This window comes from Danio rerio, chromosome 25 (genome assembly GCF_049306965.1).
Source record: "Danio rerio strain Tuebingen ecotype United States chromosome 25, GRCz12tu, whole genome shotgun sequence".
Lineage (NCBI taxonomy): Eukaryota > Metazoa > Chordata > Actinopteri > Cypriniformes > Danionidae > Danio > Danio rerio.
The window spans coordinates 10,330,001-10,349,021 of NC_133200.1; the positions used below are offsets into that span (position 1 = coordinate 10,330,001).

Here is a 19,021-nt window from a genome sequence, read left to right on the forward strand (position 1 = left end):
AACAATATTTTTATTCACTCAATCATTCACTTTCTCGTTTTTTCTTTTGCTAACTCATGTATTTGTTCACTCACTAATTAGTTACTCACTCAATAGTTTGTCCATTCAATCACTTATTTAATCATTCACTCATTCATTAATCTGTTCATTCATTTTCACACTCTTTAATTTATTTCAATCACTAATTCACTTTCTCAGTTGTTCTTTCACTAACTCATTTATTTGTTTACTCATTCTTTCACATCCCCATTCATTCATTAGTTAATTTTATTCACTCACTCAATTTGTTCATTCAATCACCTATTTAATCCTTCAGTCATTCATTAATATTTTTATTTATTCACACACTCAATGTTCAATCACTCATTCATTCGCTTTCTCAATCATTCTTTCATTAACTCATTTATTCACTCATTAATTTAGATACTTATTAATTAGTCTATTAATTCAGTCACTCATTAAGTTGTTCATTCATTCAATTGCTCATTAACTGGGTAATTCATTCATTTACTCACTTAATAATTTATTATTTCAATCACTCATTGAATCATTCACTCATACATTTATCTGTTCATTTATCCACACACTCAATGTTCATTCACTCATTAACTTTCTCATTTTTTCTTTTACTAACCCATTTATTTGTTTACACATTCATTCACATACTCATTAATTTGTTCATTCCTTCACTCATTTACTCATTCATTAATCTGTTCATTTATCCACACACACCCAACAATAGTTTTATTCACACAATCATTCACTCTCTTTGTTTTTTGGCTTAATCATGTATTCGTTCATGTAATCATGTATTAATCATTCACTCATTCAGTAATCTGTTTATACATTTACACACTCACTAATTTATTATTTCAATCACTGATTCATTTTCTCAGTTGTTCTTTCACTAAAATTATTTATTTGTTCACGCATTCTTTCACATGCCCAGTCATTCATTAGTTCATTTATTCAATCGCTCATTAATTTGTTCATTCAATCACCAATTTAATAATTAAGTCATTTATTAATATTTTTATTCATTCATACACTCAATGTTTATTTACTCATTCATTCGCTTGCTCAATCATTCTTTCACTAAGTCATTTGTTTACTTGTTAATTTACATACTCATTAAGTAGTTCATTCATTCACTTACTCATTCATTTGTTCATTCATTCACTCACTCATTAATTAGCTAATTCATTAATTTACCCACTTATTATTTCAATAACTCATTTAATCATTCACTGATAAATTAATCTGTTAATTCATCCACAGACTCAATGTTCATTCACTCATTCACTTTCTCATTTGTTCTTTCACTAACTCATTTATGTTTACTCATTCATTCACATACTCATTAATTTGTTCATTCCTTCACTCATTTAATAATTTACTCATTCATTAATCTGTCCATTCATCCACACACTCATCAGTATGTTAATTCACTCAATCAATCACTTTCTCATTCGCTCTTTCGCTAATTCATGTATTTGTTCTCTCACTCATTAGTCACACACTCAATGTGTTCATTCAGTCACTTATTTAATCTTTTACTCATTCATTAACCTGTTTATTCATTTAAACACATCTATGTTCATTCACTTTCTCATTTGTTCTTTCACTCGTTCATTTATTCACTCATTAATTAGCTAATTCATTCATTTACTCACTCATTGTCCATTCACTTTCTCATTTGTTCTTTCACACTAATTTATTTGTTTACTCATTCATTCACACTCACTCATTTATTAGTTCATTTATGCACTCATTCATTAATTTGTTCATTCAATCACCCATTTAATCATTTAGTCATTCATTAATTAATATATATTTATATATTTTATTTTATTTATTTATTCACACACAATGTTCATTCACTCATTCATTTGTTTTCTCGTTTGTTCTTTCATTAACTCATTCATTTATTCACTCATTCATTCACATACTCATATAACTCATCTCTCAGTCAATTTGTTTATTCGATCACTCATTTATTATTAGAATTATTCATTCATCCACACATTCATTCATCCACTCACTATTTTTTAAATACTGAAGAAGTATGAATATGATGTCTTTGACTGCAGAAGCAACCTAAATTTTGTTTTAAACCATCCACAAATTCACACTGCTGAGCGGTGACATTTTTACTGGTTGAGAATGTGGCTCAGATGAACAGTGACAGCTCGTCATATCTTCAATAAATCACCTGCTTTCAGCCGACTGCTGATAACTCATCCTGCACAGACAACATGCTGCTTTTACAGTAAAGACATTTCTCCTGCACTTCACCTGCTCTAGGAATATTACTCTTATTGTTTTCTACTGCCAGTGCAAACCAATAACACATACAAGAATGTCTTCTTTGGCAAAATGTGGCATTTAATGTCACCTGATAATATCTACTCTGCTGGGCTTGATGCAACCCAGACTGAGAGCTAATATTTTGGGGCTCTTCACAAACAAACAAATACAGGGCAAACAAACCATACGTGTCCAGCATAGGAGTGTACATCAAGCATTAGCTTCACAAAAGGATGCAATTAACTTTATCACCTCTACATGATTGATTCTTTACATTATTTTCACTTTTACAATGCATTTTACATTGGTATATTCAAATCAACTATATCATTATTTACACTGCAAAAATTATTACTTTGCTTTTTTTTACTAGTTTTACATTATATTTGCATTTTATTATTATTATTATTATTATTTCTAATCAGTTAATTTCAGAAAACCAGACATCACGTTTACCTTTGGTTTCTGTTCTCTGAACGTTTAGCTTTTGCTTTTTTTTTTCCCTGTACACTAGTTCTAGTTTGTTTATATGGTTGCTCATTAGTTGGTTAATTATGCTCACCTGTGCCTTGTTTAGTTACATCAACATTATACACCTTTGTTTAAATACTCTGTTCGCTCTCAACATTTAGAATGTGCTTCCTTTCCCCCTGTATGTTAGTACTAGTTTGTTTTTATGATTACTCGTTAGTTGGTTAATTTTTGCTACATTTATATTGTGCTTGTGTGTTTAAATACCCTCAGTTCGCTCTGAACGTTTAGCTTGTGCTTTGTTTTTCCCTGTATGCTAGTTTTAGTTTGTTTATATGGTTATACCTCGATCAAACTAGACTAGAGCTTGAGCATGCAAAATTCTGTTGTGCGGTGCTTTGAAAAGGGGCGGGATTAAACAAGATGATTAGACATAAAAAAAGCAAGTGATTGGTCCATATTTTAAGTTTCTGTAAAGAGAGGTCGTGTTTTGATCCTCGACTGATCTCACGCAGTCAAGTGATGCGATTTCACAGGTCAGAGTTCACCAAGCTTGAACTTCCTGCGAAACAAGACGCATGACCCCGTGTTTCCGGTCTGACGCATTCGCATGCGTATGAATGGAAGTCTATGTGAGGAAAAGCCCAGTGTGACCGCAGCTTAAATCTCCACAATTCTTTCTGAACATTTACCTTGTGCTTCCTTTTTGTCCCGTATGTTAGTCTAGTTTGTTCATATTGTTACACATTAGTTGGTTAATTATGCTCACCTGTGCCTTGTTTAGTTACATCAACATTATACACCTTTGTTTAAATACTCTGTTCGCTCTCAACATTTAGAATGTGCTTCCTTTCCCCCTGTATGTTAGTACTAGTTTGTTTTTATGATTACTCGTTAGTTGGTTAATTTTGCTCACCTGTGCCTTGTTTAGTTATATTTATATTGTGCTCTTGTTTAAATACCCCTAGTTTGCTCTGAACACTTAGCGTGTGCTACATTTTATTTCTATAGTTCCTCATTAGTTGGTTAATTATGCTCAGCTGTCTTGTCTTGTTTACTACTCTGTCCTAATTGTCCACAAGTGAAAATTTATTTTTGGCTTCACCACACCACCACATCAGTGTTCCCATTAAACAAATCACAGAAAAACACATCCGTTTGTTTAAATGTTAGTTCTAGCTTTGTTCTAGTGTGTTAATATAGTAACTCATTAGTTGGTTAATTATGCTCACCTGTGCCTTGTTTAGTTACATTTGCACTGTGCTCATGTTTAACCTCAATTCACTCTAAAATTTAGCTTACTTCCCTTTTCCTGTGGCTAGTTATAGTTTGTTTATATGGTTACACATTAGTTGGTTAATTATGCTCACATGTACCTTGTTTAGTTACATTTACGTTGTGCTCTTTTGTTTAAATACCTTAAATTCACTCTAAACGTTTAGCTTGTGCTTTCTTTATTCTTGTATGTTAGTTCTAGCTTGTTTATATGGTTATCATTAGTTAGTCAACTATGCTCACCTGTGCCTTGTTTAGTCACATTTACATTGTGCTCTTGTGTTTAAATACCCTCAGTTCACATCATTGTCCCGTATTATTTTTGTGTGAAAAGGGGTTATGGTCTGTCCTGTACCTTGGTTTAGTTTCCTTTTTAGATTCTCTTTTTTGGTTTATATGAATACATTTTAATGGCCTCTTAAATCAAGCTTTTTGTCCTAGTTTTCTCATTCTTCTGAACTTATACGGGTATATAACAAACCATGCTTGTGCTATTTTAAATGCTGTTATTTTTTTGCATATAACAAAAGTATATTTGAAAAGTTTTTAAACTGTCAAGCTTCAAAATGCATCATCAGTGGTGCATGACTATATATAAAATACATCGGTCCTCAAAGTGATTTAACAGTATAAGAAACAGAACATGCCAAACAAATCATACAGTCAATCTACTTTTTGAAGTTTCATATCCAAGTCTGTCTGAGCAAAGTAATGTCATGTAAGTAGTCCAAAAAGAAAATCCAAAGGGTAAACTTGAGGGTTTTCATATAAAATCTCCTGTCATATAGTTATTCATAAATCATCTCTTATTAATAGCAGGTAGGAGATGGCCTACATTTTAATAAAGAAGCACTGATCAATAAATGTCAGAAACGCTTGGCGAATTTTATATCAAAATGAATCTTCCATCACAGTAGAGCAAAAAAAAAATAAAAGGCTTTTGTTGGCAAAGTTCAACCAGACGTTTTTATCTTTGTGAACCTTGTAGTGTTGGATTTGTGATAAATGAGTTTTGACGTCTGCACTGTTGAACTTCGATGAAACTTGATACTGTACAGAAGCATTAGAGCTATTTCACTTTTTCCCCACCACTTCATCTTGTTTTACGTCTTGTGAGAGATCTGGGTGAGAGATGTTTAGGAGGAGATGAGAGTGTATTCTTCAAGAGCTTTTACGATGAGATGTGTGCAATTATGTGGAAATAACAGAAAAATGCTCCAATAAAGCGAACGTGCACTGATACATGCATATCTGAGATTGGTCTGCAGACAATTCAAGGCTCTCAAAGAAGTTGCTTTTCTCTAAGGATGGTCATAGCAAAAGCCATTAACGTCTGAAATAGATATTCCAAAAATACTTTAGATCATCACAGAAAGTACATTATTTTGAAGCATTTATTTTAATGCTCTATGGCTTTCATGAGGTTTTTGAATTTATTTATATATATATGTATATATATATATATATATATATATATATATATATATATATATATATATATATATATATATATATATATATATATGTATGTATGTATGTATGTATGTATGTATGTGTATGTAAATATATGTATGTATATATGTATATATATATATATATATATATGTATGTGTATATATATATATATATATATGTATGTATATATATGTATATATATATATGTATGTGTATATATATATATATATATATATATATATATATATATATATATATACATATATATATATATATATATATATATATATATATACATATATATATATATATATATATATATATATATATACATATATATATATATATATATATATATATATATATATAYACATATATATATATATATATATATATATATATATATATATATATACATATATATATATATATATATATATAYATAYATATATATATATATATATAYATAYATATATATATATATATATATATATATATATATATATATATATATATATATATATATATATATATATAYATATATATATATATATATATATATATATATATATATATATATATATATATATATATATATATGAGTATTCTGACATTGTTCAAGTTTTTCTGTACATTGGCAGACAGCAGCAGGATCATACTGAAAGACTGAAGAGTGATTAAAATGTGCTTCTCGTTGACTTTATATCAGCTTTAGTCACAATAGATTAATTTTACTCATTGACATTGAATCCCTTATGTCCTAGTTATGGCTGCGTAATAATTTTCAGATGGCATGTGAAATAGCCCACAAATTACTTAAAAGATTTAGGAGTAAAAGGAGTTGAGTAACGGCTTGCGCTAAACTGTGACGGAGCAGGACGGGTTTAGGAGGTCGTTTCAGGACAGAGTTTGTCTGGGCTCTTAAACGGATGCGGTACAAAACAACAACTTATCAGCTTGACAGCCACTTCTGGCTTCTCCCAGCTGGATTGTGACCACTAACCTCTGATTCCTGGATTCTCCTTAGGGACCTGTGCGAATGGCGGATTTCTCTATCATCTGTGACCCAGAGGAGCGTCAGGAGGAACGTCTGGTTCTAAGAGGTCAGAGCAACAGACAGAATGAGGATCTGCTTTCGTGATGCTTTTTCAACCCTATATGCACCGATCTGTAACCAAATCAGATCTGAAATGACAGGCTTTAAGAGGAATTTTGCACCCTGTAGTAAAATGGATGTCAGAAGGGTGTGAAAGAGGCTTTAGCTGAATAGAACGTACAGGGTTGTTTTCGTAAATGCCATTGTTCAACATTAACACCATAGTCAAGTCAAGTTTTATCACCATTTATATACCGCTTTTATACTGATTGTGTTAAAGAGCTTAACTTAGATTTAGAAAAGAGAAAACTAAGCCATAACAATAATTCAGATTGTGGAACATTCCAGTATGTTAGGCAGGGAGTGGAGTTGTGGAAGAATGCTGGTGTAGATTCAGTATTTTAAAAATAGATTCTGTTCAGTTTAATACAAATAGCATAACTTCTTAGGGCCTACTCACACTATGCCATCCGTACTGTGCCCAGGCCCGTTTCCCGGATCGTTTGAGAAGTGTGAGTGCGCTAAATCGAGCTCAAGCACGGTTCACTTGGCCGGCCCTGGCCCGGTTGGAAGAGGTGTGCCTGAGCGCTGGTCACTTGGGCTTTGGCACGGTACGCTTGTGTGTGAGCGCAAAACGCACCAAAGCCCGAAACTGAAAGGCGAGACGTGACTTTTAAGGGACTGTTTCATATGGATTTATTATTCATTCTTACTGTTCAGTGAATGCAAACTGCCGTAGTTTATTAAAAGACGAGAACTCCTCACAGCACGACAGCTGCGCACCTTCAGCAGACCTCCTCATTCCTGCAGCACGAGGGCTTTATGATTGTTCATGAGCGGCAAAAGTGGCGGATCTGTTCGGCGAAATATCTGACTGCATGTCACTGCATAACAAACGACTGAAACTATATAACTAAAGAAATCTCCACTGTGCTGCTTAGCGAGAGCGCTTCTCACTAAACAGTGCAGCCGCGATGACGTAAACGTGCCGAGGCCCGTTTGTGGTGTGAGCGCGGGCCGTCGGGGGAGACGGGAGGGAGGAAGCGTGCTTTGGCCCGGTTCGAGGCAACTGTACCTAGTGTGAGTACAGCCTTAAAGTGGGAATGATCAGCAATGGAGGCATTTTAGGAGGGGAGCAACACTTTTTTTTCCCTTTATTTATTGACCATGCATTCAAAACAATGGCATCCTTAAGTAGCCAAGGAGAATGAAACGCGGGTGTCATAGCACAGATGGAGAAAGCTGAATGCCCTCTATCATGTTGACCTTACTCGAAGGGTGATGTATTTTCACCCTCATTTACTCATTTTTCTTTAAATGTTATGCTAATTTTAACTTATAATACATTTTTTATTCAAATTGGATCACGCACATTCAATTTCTGAACTGAAAGCATTTTCGCATTCAAAGTACTGGCGACAGCACCACTATATTACTTACTCTTACTTTCAATTTTGCTTATACATTGAGCTTAGGAATAGTAGAGATATTCAGTCATTCATTTTCTTTTCAGCTTAGTCCCTTTATTCATCCAGGGTCACCACAGCGGAATGAACCACCAACTTATTCAGCACGTTTTTACACAGCGGATGCCCTGAACTACTCTGTTCCAATTACTATGACCATTTATGTGAAGCTGCTTTAACACAATCTACATTGTAAAAGTGCTATACAAATAAAGCTAATGCCCTTCCAGCCGCAACCCATCACTGGGAAACATCCACACACACACAGTCATTCACACACCTACTCACACTCTACAGACAATTTAGCCTACCCAATTCACCTGTACCGCATGTCTTTGGACTGTGGGGGAAAACAGAGCACCCGGAGGGAGAACATGCAAACTTCACACAGAAACTCAAACTGACCCAGCCGAGGCTCGAACCAGTGACGTACCTGTTGTAAGGTGACAGCACTACTTACTGCGTCGCTGGTAGAGATATGGTTAAACATAAAAATAGAAAGGCCTGGGAGAAAATATACTGTACTTAGTGAAGCAACCCTTCCTTAATTGTGCAAAAGATTTTTAAATGTGCTTAAAATGTGATGTTATTTCAATGCATTTTAAAAGTTATATTTAAAGCAAGGCATCCACTGCGTAAAACATATGCTGGACAAGTTGGTGGTTCATTCTGCTGTGACGATCCCTAATTAATAAATGGAATAAGAAGGAAGGAAGAAAGAAAGAAAGAAAGAAAGAAAGAAAGGAAGGAAGGAAGGAAGGAAGGAAGGAAGGAAGGAAGGAAGGAAGGAAGGAAGGAAGGAAGGAAGGAAGGATGGATGGATGGATGGATGGATGGATGGATGGATGGATGGATGGATGGATGGATGGTGGAAAGATTTGGTTGATGGGACAAGTGGCTAGGAACCCTTCCCGATCTCCAAGGTGGGGAATGGCCAAAAATGTTTGAGAAACACTGCTGTAGAATACAATACACTGAAGAGCAGCTCCACCGGCCCCAACCAAGCAAGCCAGGGGCAACAATGGCAAAGAACCAAATCTTCACCAATGGATGAGGGGAAAAAACCTTGGGAGAAACTAGGCTCAGTTGAGGAAACGAGTTCTCCTTGAGACAAACATCCAAACCAGTGTAGACAATGTTGGAGGAATTGAGAACTATGATCTATCATGGAGAGGTTGAAGGTCCAAGCAGGTCACCGGGTGGTATTCAGACTACCTAAAGAAATCTATGCAGAGAGGTATTTTTCGTTGTTGTTTCATTGCAGAAATCTCTTTTGTACTCCTAATTCATCAATGACCATAACAACCTTCTGCTCTGGATCCAAGATTAAGAAGAGCTCAGGAAAATGAAAAACAGTCAGACTAACACAAGAGTAGATGCCATTTTAATTACAAAGGCTTTTGGTAAGTGTGCCAAAGGCCACATTTTCTGCCTTAATTCTTGGTGGCATGGATTCAACAAGGTGCTGGAAACAGATTTTGGTCCATATTGACTTGAGAATAAGCAGTTGCTGCAGATCTGCTGGCTGAATATCAATTATGCGAATCTCCTGTTTCAGCACATCCCAGAGGTGCTCTGTTGAATTGAAATATGATGAATATGGAGACAGTGAACTCATTGTCATATTCAAGAAAAATCATACTCAGATCTGAGCTTTGTTGCATGTTAAACAACTGGAAGAGGCTAACTCAAGATAAATTTACAGTAGTCATAAAGAAATGAACATGATCAACACTCAAGAACAACATGGTGTTTAAATGATGCTCAATAAGTATTAAAGCGTGAAATTAAAATAAAGTTTTTTTTTAGATGTTAGTAAGAGTATTGAAACAATATCGTTAAGCTACTCTGCTCAAAAACAGTCTCTAAATTCATGTTTAGAAGATATAAAATTAATATAAACATACAAGGCTTTTAAAGAGTTCACACTTAGCTGATGATTAATAAGAGAGAGAGAGAGCCCTGAACCTAAGAGATCCTTGAGCCATGGGCTCCGGTAGATCTCGATGAACTCCCCTGACTTATTTCTGGCTAATAACAGATATAGGATGGCTAAGGAGAGATGTTCACTTGCTAAGAGCTTGGCTATAGTATAAATTTGGTATGTTCAATTTACTTAGGTTGCGTGCTTTTGTACTGTGGAAAGAAACCGGAGAACCTGGGGAAAACCCATGCGAGCATGGGGAGAACGAGCAAACTCAAAATAGAAATATCAACTGGTTTAGTCGGGACTTTAACCAGAGACATTCTTGCTTTGAGGCAACAGTGCTAATCACTGGGCTATCGTGCTGCCCATCTGGAAAGAATGGGAAGTAGGGGGTGGATCGAGGGGATTCTTCAAGATGAAAATACTGAGATAAGAAAACTCTGGTTATTTATAGTGAGCTAGGAATCATCTCATTGATGAATCAATTGTGAGCTGATGTGGGACCAGCTGTGATCAATCATAAGCACATGATTCTCTCGAAATTAGTTAATAAACATTAACGTCACATAGTTTGTCACTTCCATCTAAAAGGGTCAGCGATTTCTTTTTTTGACATCACCTCATACTCATAAAATCCTCTGACCAATCAAATGCTTGCTAGTGTCTGATTTGCCCCACCCCTTTCAAGACACTTCTCATTTGCTTTTCATATGATGCGCTTGAGCTCAACCACTCTTACTGGCAGAGATGTGATAAAAACAAAACACTATTGCCTGTTTTTTTCAAAGGGGGAGGGGCTACTCATTTTCCCGCTCTCTTTTCGTGTTTTAGTTTAGATTATGTCAAATATCGAATACAAAAATGCACATTTCAAAGCCCTTCACAGGACCTTTACGTAGCCCAAAGAGTGCCATGAAAATTGCCTACACCAGAGGTTTTCAATCTCGGTCCTGGAGGGCCGGTGTCCTTTAGCTCCAACTTTCCTCAACACACCTGCAAGGATGTTTCTAGAAAGCCTAGTAGGAGCTTAATTAGCTTGCCCAGGTGTGTCTAATTGGGCTTGGAACTAAACTTTGCAGGTCAACTGCCTTCAGGACCAAGTCGAGAACCCCTGGTCTACACCACTGATAGACAGGATAGATCCTTGTTTTCCTGTTGATCTCACCAAATTCGGACACTATCGTGTGAATGTTCCAGCAGAAATGGAGACTAATCAGACCAGGTGACCTATTTCCAGTCTTTTTTTTTTCCAATTCTGTGAATTGTAGCCTCGGTTTGCTGTTATTAGCGGACAGGAGTGTCAGCGGTGTTCTTTCCTTCTTTTTCTGCTGCGGCTGGAGCTCGTCTGCTTCAAGGTTTGAAATGCCGTGTGCTCAGTGATGCTCTTTATCCAGACCTCCACTGGTTATTTGAGTTACTGCTGCCTTTCTATCAGCCGGAACAGCCAAGTCGTTCTCCTCTGACCTCTTGCAACAAAGAGGCAGTTTTACTCACAAAAGTGCTGCTCACCTGTTCTGTAACTCTCTGCAAACCATGGAGATTGTTGTGTGTGAAAATCCCAGTAGATCAGAACATGCATTCATTCATTCTTTCTCCTTCGGCTTAGTCCCTTATTTAGAAGAGGTTGCCACAGTGGAAAGAACCGCCAACTATTACGCCATATGTTTTACGCAGCGAATGCTCTTCCAACTGCACCCCAATACTGGGAAACACCCATACACTCTCACCTTTACACTTATACACTAAGGCCAGTTTAGTTCATTCAATTCACCTATAGCGCATATATTTGGATTGTAGGGGAAACATGAATGATTCTTGGATTTAGGGGTGGCGTTGGGTGCAACGCCTCCTTTTTAAAGATATGGTCAGGGTTAGAAAAACGAAAAACAGATTGGTTTAGAAAAATAGATCCTGTTTTTACAGAAAACAGGATCTAAACAGCCCGTAACACCATTTATTTCTTCTGATATTTGATTTTAAAATGAAGGACAGCACATTTCATCTTTTGAGATCTTTTCCTCCATACAAAGTTGAATCAACCCACCTGACCCAAGACACCCCCCAAGGGCACGATATAATCACACCAGCCAAAAGCATAAGAGGCCATGGGAGAGATGTTATTGATGTGCACTGAACACTAGAAATCCAGTCCAAGCTTTAATCTTTCACCTGTAATGACTGACCTGTGTAACTTCCGGAGTCAGATCCTGGGAATCGATCCAATACCCAAGACTGATTTTTCACTGACGGTGGACCTGAGGGGGAAAAACACATGTGCATGTCATATTGAGGAACCTTGGAGCGGTGTTCGGTACGTGAATTGCTTTATAAATGAGCCGGAATAGTATCAGCATGTTGTGTACAGGCTAAAAATTGTTTGTTGTGGATTGAAAATAATAAATGTTCACTCAAAAAATTATATTTGCTGCTTGTTCAAACTACTTATTTAAAACGATGCGAAACAATAGAATTCTTATTTTTTGTTGGGACAACTTCATTGTTTTAGGTTTAATTCACTTAAATTTGTAAAGCAAAAAAAAAACAAAACATTAAGTTAACTTAATCGATTTGTGTTGGGAACTTGGGACAGCATGAAGAGTTATGTGAAATCCAGAATTTCTGATACCGTGTTTTTGAGCCGTAGGTGAAGACATGGAGGCGGATTGAATCCAAAAGCTGGAAGTTTATAAAACAAACAGCTAGCATCAAACAAAGGCAGAATCGTGATCATGAACCAGACAACGACAAGTAGGGATGGCTGACGTGAAACTGATGTTTTAACACAGTGTCGAGATCCCGAAGCGCAAGTGTTTCGAAACACTGCACCGAAGCATGATCCGAAGCACCCAAGTCACGTGACTAAAGTGTTTCGAAACACCTAGTCACGTGACTAAAGCAATTCAAAGCATCGATCAGCTTAGAAACGTTTCGAGACCTGGCGAATCCTCATTTGACTGCCAAGGTCAACAATCAATCTCTGTCTCATATGGCTTAGAGGACTGTGTGTTTGCTAATTGATTCTATGCTTTGCATGATGTTTTGGGTTCGAATCCCGACTTGTACAAATACTCCGAAACCATGGTTTATGCATTTTAATCATGTTTCTGTTTTGTGTAGCCTAAATAGGATACAGTACAGCTGCAGTCACACCTTCAATTTAGCATCATTTTTGTAAAACTGTAAAACAATAATAAATATTTTTACAGTATGGTTGGGTTTAGGGTTTGGGTAGACATTAATAAAATACAATAAATGGGAAATTTAATGAATAATATAAATAATTCTTGATAACTTCAGGCCACCGTTTTTGATCTAGCAACAACCCTGTTTTTAAGACAAAAACAAGACATATTTATTCACAAATTGTTTATTCGGATATCAGACCAATGCTGAAACAAAATGATACAAGAGCAAAGCATTACCAATTGGTATTAAAGCATTTTTAAAACAACTGCCCAAGCCTGGCTTTGAAACCTACTAACCCCGCATGGCAGTCTGACACCTTAACCACTGTACTATGCTACCTGAAGGATCAAGGATACAAAGTACAAAGTTGGGTTTAATGCCTCAATTTGTTCAACTGTTCTTTGCTGAAGCTGTTTCAGTGCAATACATAAAAAAATGACCACTAGATGTCACTGTAGAGTGGGGGTTTGATCAGTTTCGAAGCTTCGACACATTTGCTTTGACTGTTTCAGTGCTTCACGAAGCCTCGCTTTGCCCACAACTAACGACAAGTAAACAAAGAGGCAGTCCGAAAAGGCAAACAAGGCAGAGTCCAAAATCCAAAAAGGGCAGGCAAAAAGGTCATAACACAATGACAGAAACAGCAGTAGGAAACCGCTTAGTAGGCAGTGAAACTAGCAATACTTCGCAAAGAACAGACATAAGCAGTGTGCTTATATATGGTGGCTACCAGGAAGTGCCACCGAGGAAGTACCCAGTCAATATTTGGGTGAGAGTTCCCTCTGGTGGGAGGATGAATGGTAAGCTGCCATTACAGTTGTAAATAATGTTTTGTTTACAATCAAAGTGCTGGTCATAATTAACTTCCATTTTATGGAACACCATAGCCACAAATTTATCCAAAACCGTACTCAATATTCCACAACAAAAAACCTGCTCATCCAAAATCCTTCTTAATATTCGACAGAAAAAAAAATAATGGTGACATAATGTTGGAAATAATGTTTAGGTTCATGCACAGACCAATTGCTTTGCTTCTTAAGACCTCAATGTAGTATCATCGAGACCCCTGCATTTTTTGTGTGTGTGTGTGTTTTTTAAATTCTTAAAGTGGTAGTGGCCATTGATTTGGAATTTCATGAATCACTGAGGGCCACAATGTCATCCAAATTTTTTCGTAATGTTCGACTTAAAAAAAAAAAAACATGTTTATCCTAAAGCATACTTAATATTTGACTGAAAAAAAATCACATATTGTGGTAAATAAAGTTCAGGTTCTTGAGCAGAACAATCGTTTTGTTCTTAAGACCCCAATGTATGATCAGGATCCATGTATTCAATTTGTGTTGCCTGGGAATGTTTTTTTTTTTACTCTTAAAGTGCTTGTAGTCATTTACTGCCTTTTTATGAATCACCAAGGGCCACAATTACAGCGGGGAAAATAAGTATTGAACACGTCACATTTTTTCTCAGAAAACATATTACTGAAGGTGCCGCTGATTGAAATGTTCACGAGATGTTGACAGCAACCAAAGAAATCCATATATTGAAAGAAAACAAAACTAATTAGTTGACAAATTAAGTTATGTGTAATAAAGTGAAGAGACTGAGGGAAAAAGTATTGAATACATGAAGAAAGGAAGGTGTAGAAAGGTAGTGAAAGCCCAGACAGCAGCTGAAATCTCTCAGTAGTTTTTCAGCAACCCTCTGCCCTTCCTCAATGTAAATTAATATTCGCTGCTTCAATCCAAGATCTACATTAGCAGGATGATGAAGATTAAACCAGAGTGGACATTTCAGCAAGACAATGATCCACAGCCAAGGAATCTCTCAAATTGTTTCAGAGAAAGAAAATAAAGCTGTAGAATGGTTAGTCAATCACCTGACCTGAATCCAATAGAAAATACAAACTAAAGATCAGTTTGGATAGACGAGACCCCCAGAATCATTAGGATTTTTACACTGTTGATGTCTGAGAAAAAAAATCACACCTGAGCAACTCATGTGACTTTATTCTCCATATGAGAGGCGTCTTTAAGCTGCCATCGCCAAAAAACAACACAAACAAAAAACATTTTAAGTATTAAATACATTTCAGTAGCTTAGCACTTTCTACGTGTGTCATTTTATTATTTCACAGAACTCATTTTTCAGATTTTTTTGTTTTGTTCATTTTTTATGTTTGTATTGTTTGGGTTTTTACCTAAACCTGGTTCAATTCCAGGTTAACAACAGCTCCTTGACCAGTTCAATACTTATTTTCCCCACTGTACATCCAAAAAGTTTTCTTAATATTCCACTGGAAAAAAAAAATCATGTTCAACCAAAATCTTTCCTAATATTTAATAGAAAAAAAAAATCTAGCTCATCACTGATAGACGTAAAGCAGTGGTCCCCAACCCTCAGGCTGTGGAACAGTACATGCTCCATTGGTCAATTGGTACTGGGCCGCACAATAAATCATTTATTATTTCTGTTTTATTAACTATCTAAGTCTAAAAGACCTTTCATTTTGAAATATCTTTTATTTTGAAAATTGACCAGATGTTTTCGTTTACATTTCGGACACAAGCAGCAAAATGATTAAGAAACAAACATCTTGGGAAAGTTTCTTTGTGAAGGGAAAAATGCCCAGTGAAAGACCCACAAACTGCCAAGGATCCACAACCTATAAGTCAACAAATCAGGTGAATCCAGCCTGTCTGTAGAAAAAGATCAACTGCTGGAGATCGCAAATGACAAGCTGTTTCGTTATTTCCAATGCAGGCGCAAGCGGCATGACTCATTCGTGTTTTACAGGCACTCTAAGTTAAAATCATCTACAGAATGCCACGAGCACACCGCGAGTCACCTGACAAGAAGTAAACAATCAGCTTCATACTTTGTCTGAGATAATTAGTCTACCTAAATGTGTATATTCCATACAAAGACTGCTGTGCTTTTTAATTTTCTCCATTAAATTTAGTTACAGCAATGTTTTGTCAGCTTGTCATCCTCTGAGTAAATGGTTGATGCTTGCCTAAGCAAGCATGCTAAAATTGTCAATCGTTGACCAGTCCGCGGTGATAAAAAGGTTGGGGACCACTGGCCAAAGATGGGAAGTAACGAAGTACAAAAATTTGTTACTGTACTTAAGTATATTTTTCTGGTATCAGTACTTTACTCCAGTAATTATTTTTCAGACAACTTACTTGTACTCTTTATAAATAACATGAAATACTAAGATTCATCCTGGAACATATTAATCAGGTGTAATTTACCTGATCTTCGGATTCTAAAAGTTTTCACTCCTCACCTCTTAATGCCTTGCATGCCTTGCATTAGGGGGGGGCTAAACATTTTTTTTTTAACAGTAGCGTTTGAGTCTATCAATCATCCTCAATGTGAAAAGATGGATGTCACAATCATATAGTCACTGCTGGAAAGGGTTTAGATCCACAGAAGATGCTGGAAAATAGAAAAATCTGCTTTTTTTTTTTTTTTTTTTTTTCTGAAGAACAGCAGTCAGTTTAACTGCTCAGAACAAACAAAAGACTCAAACAATCATCACAAAGCAGAAAAACACTCGTAGATTCTCAGAAACCACACACAGTATTGAAAACATGTGGACTTATGTAAAGTGTTATTTTAATAAATTCAGCTAAACTTGTGTGTAGTGAAGAATATGTAAACATCTTTTATGTAAAATATCCCACTTTGGACAATACTAAATAAAAAATAGCATGCATTTTGTATGATCTCTCTAACTCAATGTATTCACATGTTAACACATTCTTCAAGGGGTGTGTAAACTTTCAAGCACAACTGTACATAATGTAGTGTAGTTACCACTGTGAAACTAAAACAGGTAGTAATAATTAAGACTTATTACTTTAGTACATATTTCATGCCGTACTTCTTTACATTTACTTGAGTACAAAAGTGTAGTCAGTACTTCAACTTTTACCAGAATCGTTTTAAACATGATTATCTGTACTTCTACTTGAGTAAAGGATGTGTGTAATTTTACCATCTCTGCCACTGGCGTAGAGTAAATTCATTTATTCATTTTCTTGTCGGCTTTGTCCCTTTATTAATCCGGGGTCGCCACAGCAGAATGAACTGCCAACTTATCCATTACATTTTTATGCAGCAGATGCCCTTCCAGCCGCAACCCATCTCTGGGAAACATTCACACACACACACTAATACACTACGGACAATTTAGCTCACCCAATTTACCTGTACCGCATGTCTTTGGACTGTGGGGGAAACCGGAGCACCCGGAGGAAACCCACGCGAACGCAGGGAGAACATGCAAACTCCACACAGAAATGGCAACTGAGCCGAGGATCGAACCAGCGACCTTCTTGCTGTGAGGCGACAGCACTACCTACTGCACCACCATGCATAGAGTCTATGAATACCAATTTTTAATTTCTTGATGGGAAACTTTTTCTATGAGTAATCATTATGAGGAATCAAGATCTCGTTCTTACTTTACTTCAGTGAAAAAAAGTTGCTCCTGAGACAAAGTTAATATTTAAGTGAGCTCTCTATCAACATCCCAGTTAATTATCTAACATCCAAAGCAGCAACTTCTGTGTAAATCACCTCTGGGGAATGAAGTTACACTCGGCTCCTTTTTGTGCCTTTTATCATATTTCAATCCATTAAGTGTAATTCCGCAAATTTCCCCGTCAGTCAGTGCAGAAAATTAGGAGAAAGCATGCAGGAGTGCAGGCAATAACAATTTCAACACGCTTCTCACCGCCATCTTTCACCATTCCACAAAATAGCCTTTTCACATCACATCTGAACTTTTTGTAAAATTCGAGTGTTCTAACTTATACGGATTCAGCAGTTCCTCCAAATGCCAGCCGTACTTTTTTGGTTGCAATTTCATATTTGAGGAAATGGCAAGGCTCATGGCAGGTATACGCTAGAGAGAGAAAAAAAAAAAAAAACTCCTGTCTTTTATTTCTTTCAGGACTCAGCATCTCTCTTTCACACTTGTTATTAAGCTTATAAGTACGTTATATTTATATACATTATATAAGTGCATTATATACTTATTATGTACAGATAGTAGTTAAGGTAACTTAATAAAAATTGGGAAGTTATTCAGTTTAAAAAAAATAATTCTACTATGTAAATTAATGGCTACCAGTATCCAACACTCTTCAAAATATCTTCTTTTGTGTTCAACTGTTGAAAGAAACTCTAAATCTCTTCCAATCCCGTTCTCTGCATCTGCCAGTGGAGGTACATCAGTTCTATGACTGAGTTGAAATCCTGAATTACCGGTTAACAGTCCCATCCCTACTTCTCTGATTGGGTTTCTGGTCTCGAGGGTCTCGTGTCCCGCACCAAACCCTTCCCATCATCCCCTCCAATCACTTACTGCACACAAGAGCCCAGTCAAACAACCTCCCAATGGGGAAACAACTAACCTGTCTGGTTAAGAGTCCCCGAGTGACTATAGCTTCTGTGACAGGACAAGTCTGACCGTAGTAAACACAGCTAAAGCCGGACAGACACGATATATGAGCGCATGAGGCAGGTTAAGAGATGATCTGTCTTCTGTTCGGGTTAATTCATCCAACCCGCTGCACCTGTGGATGTAGGTTATGCTGAGAGGTCATTTCTTATTTATATTGATGCACATGCTGCTATTGTTGTTTAATCACATGTTTAATCATGTATAATGTATTATGTTGGTGTGAGAGTGAAAAAAGTGTGTCTGGTTTTGTAGTTATGACGCAAATAGCGCAGCTGCTCGTCTGCTAATTTAGTTTCTGTGGCTTTGTTTCTAATTATTTTATTGCAAAAATACTTTTAGAAAATGATAATATAGTC

The 19,021-nt window shown here is 36.2% G+C and overlaps 1 long non-coding RNA gene across 3 annotated transcripts in view; it reads right to left on the minus strand.

Annotated features, from left to right (window-relative positions):
* Positions 1-19,021, minus strand: part of LOC141380900 (uncharacterized) — a 140,484-nt gene that overhangs the window by 29,122 nt on the left and 92,341 nt on the right. For all 3 annotated transcript variants that reach the window (XR_012400266.1, XR_012400264.1, XR_012400265.1), the window contains exons 3-4: positions 12,181-12,252; positions 6,512-6,604 (exon numbers count right to left, since the gene is read on the minus strand). This is a non-coding gene — a long non-coding RNA (uncharacterized lncRNA). The remainder of the gene's footprint in view (positions 1-6,511; positions 6,605-12,180; positions 12,253-19,021) is intronic.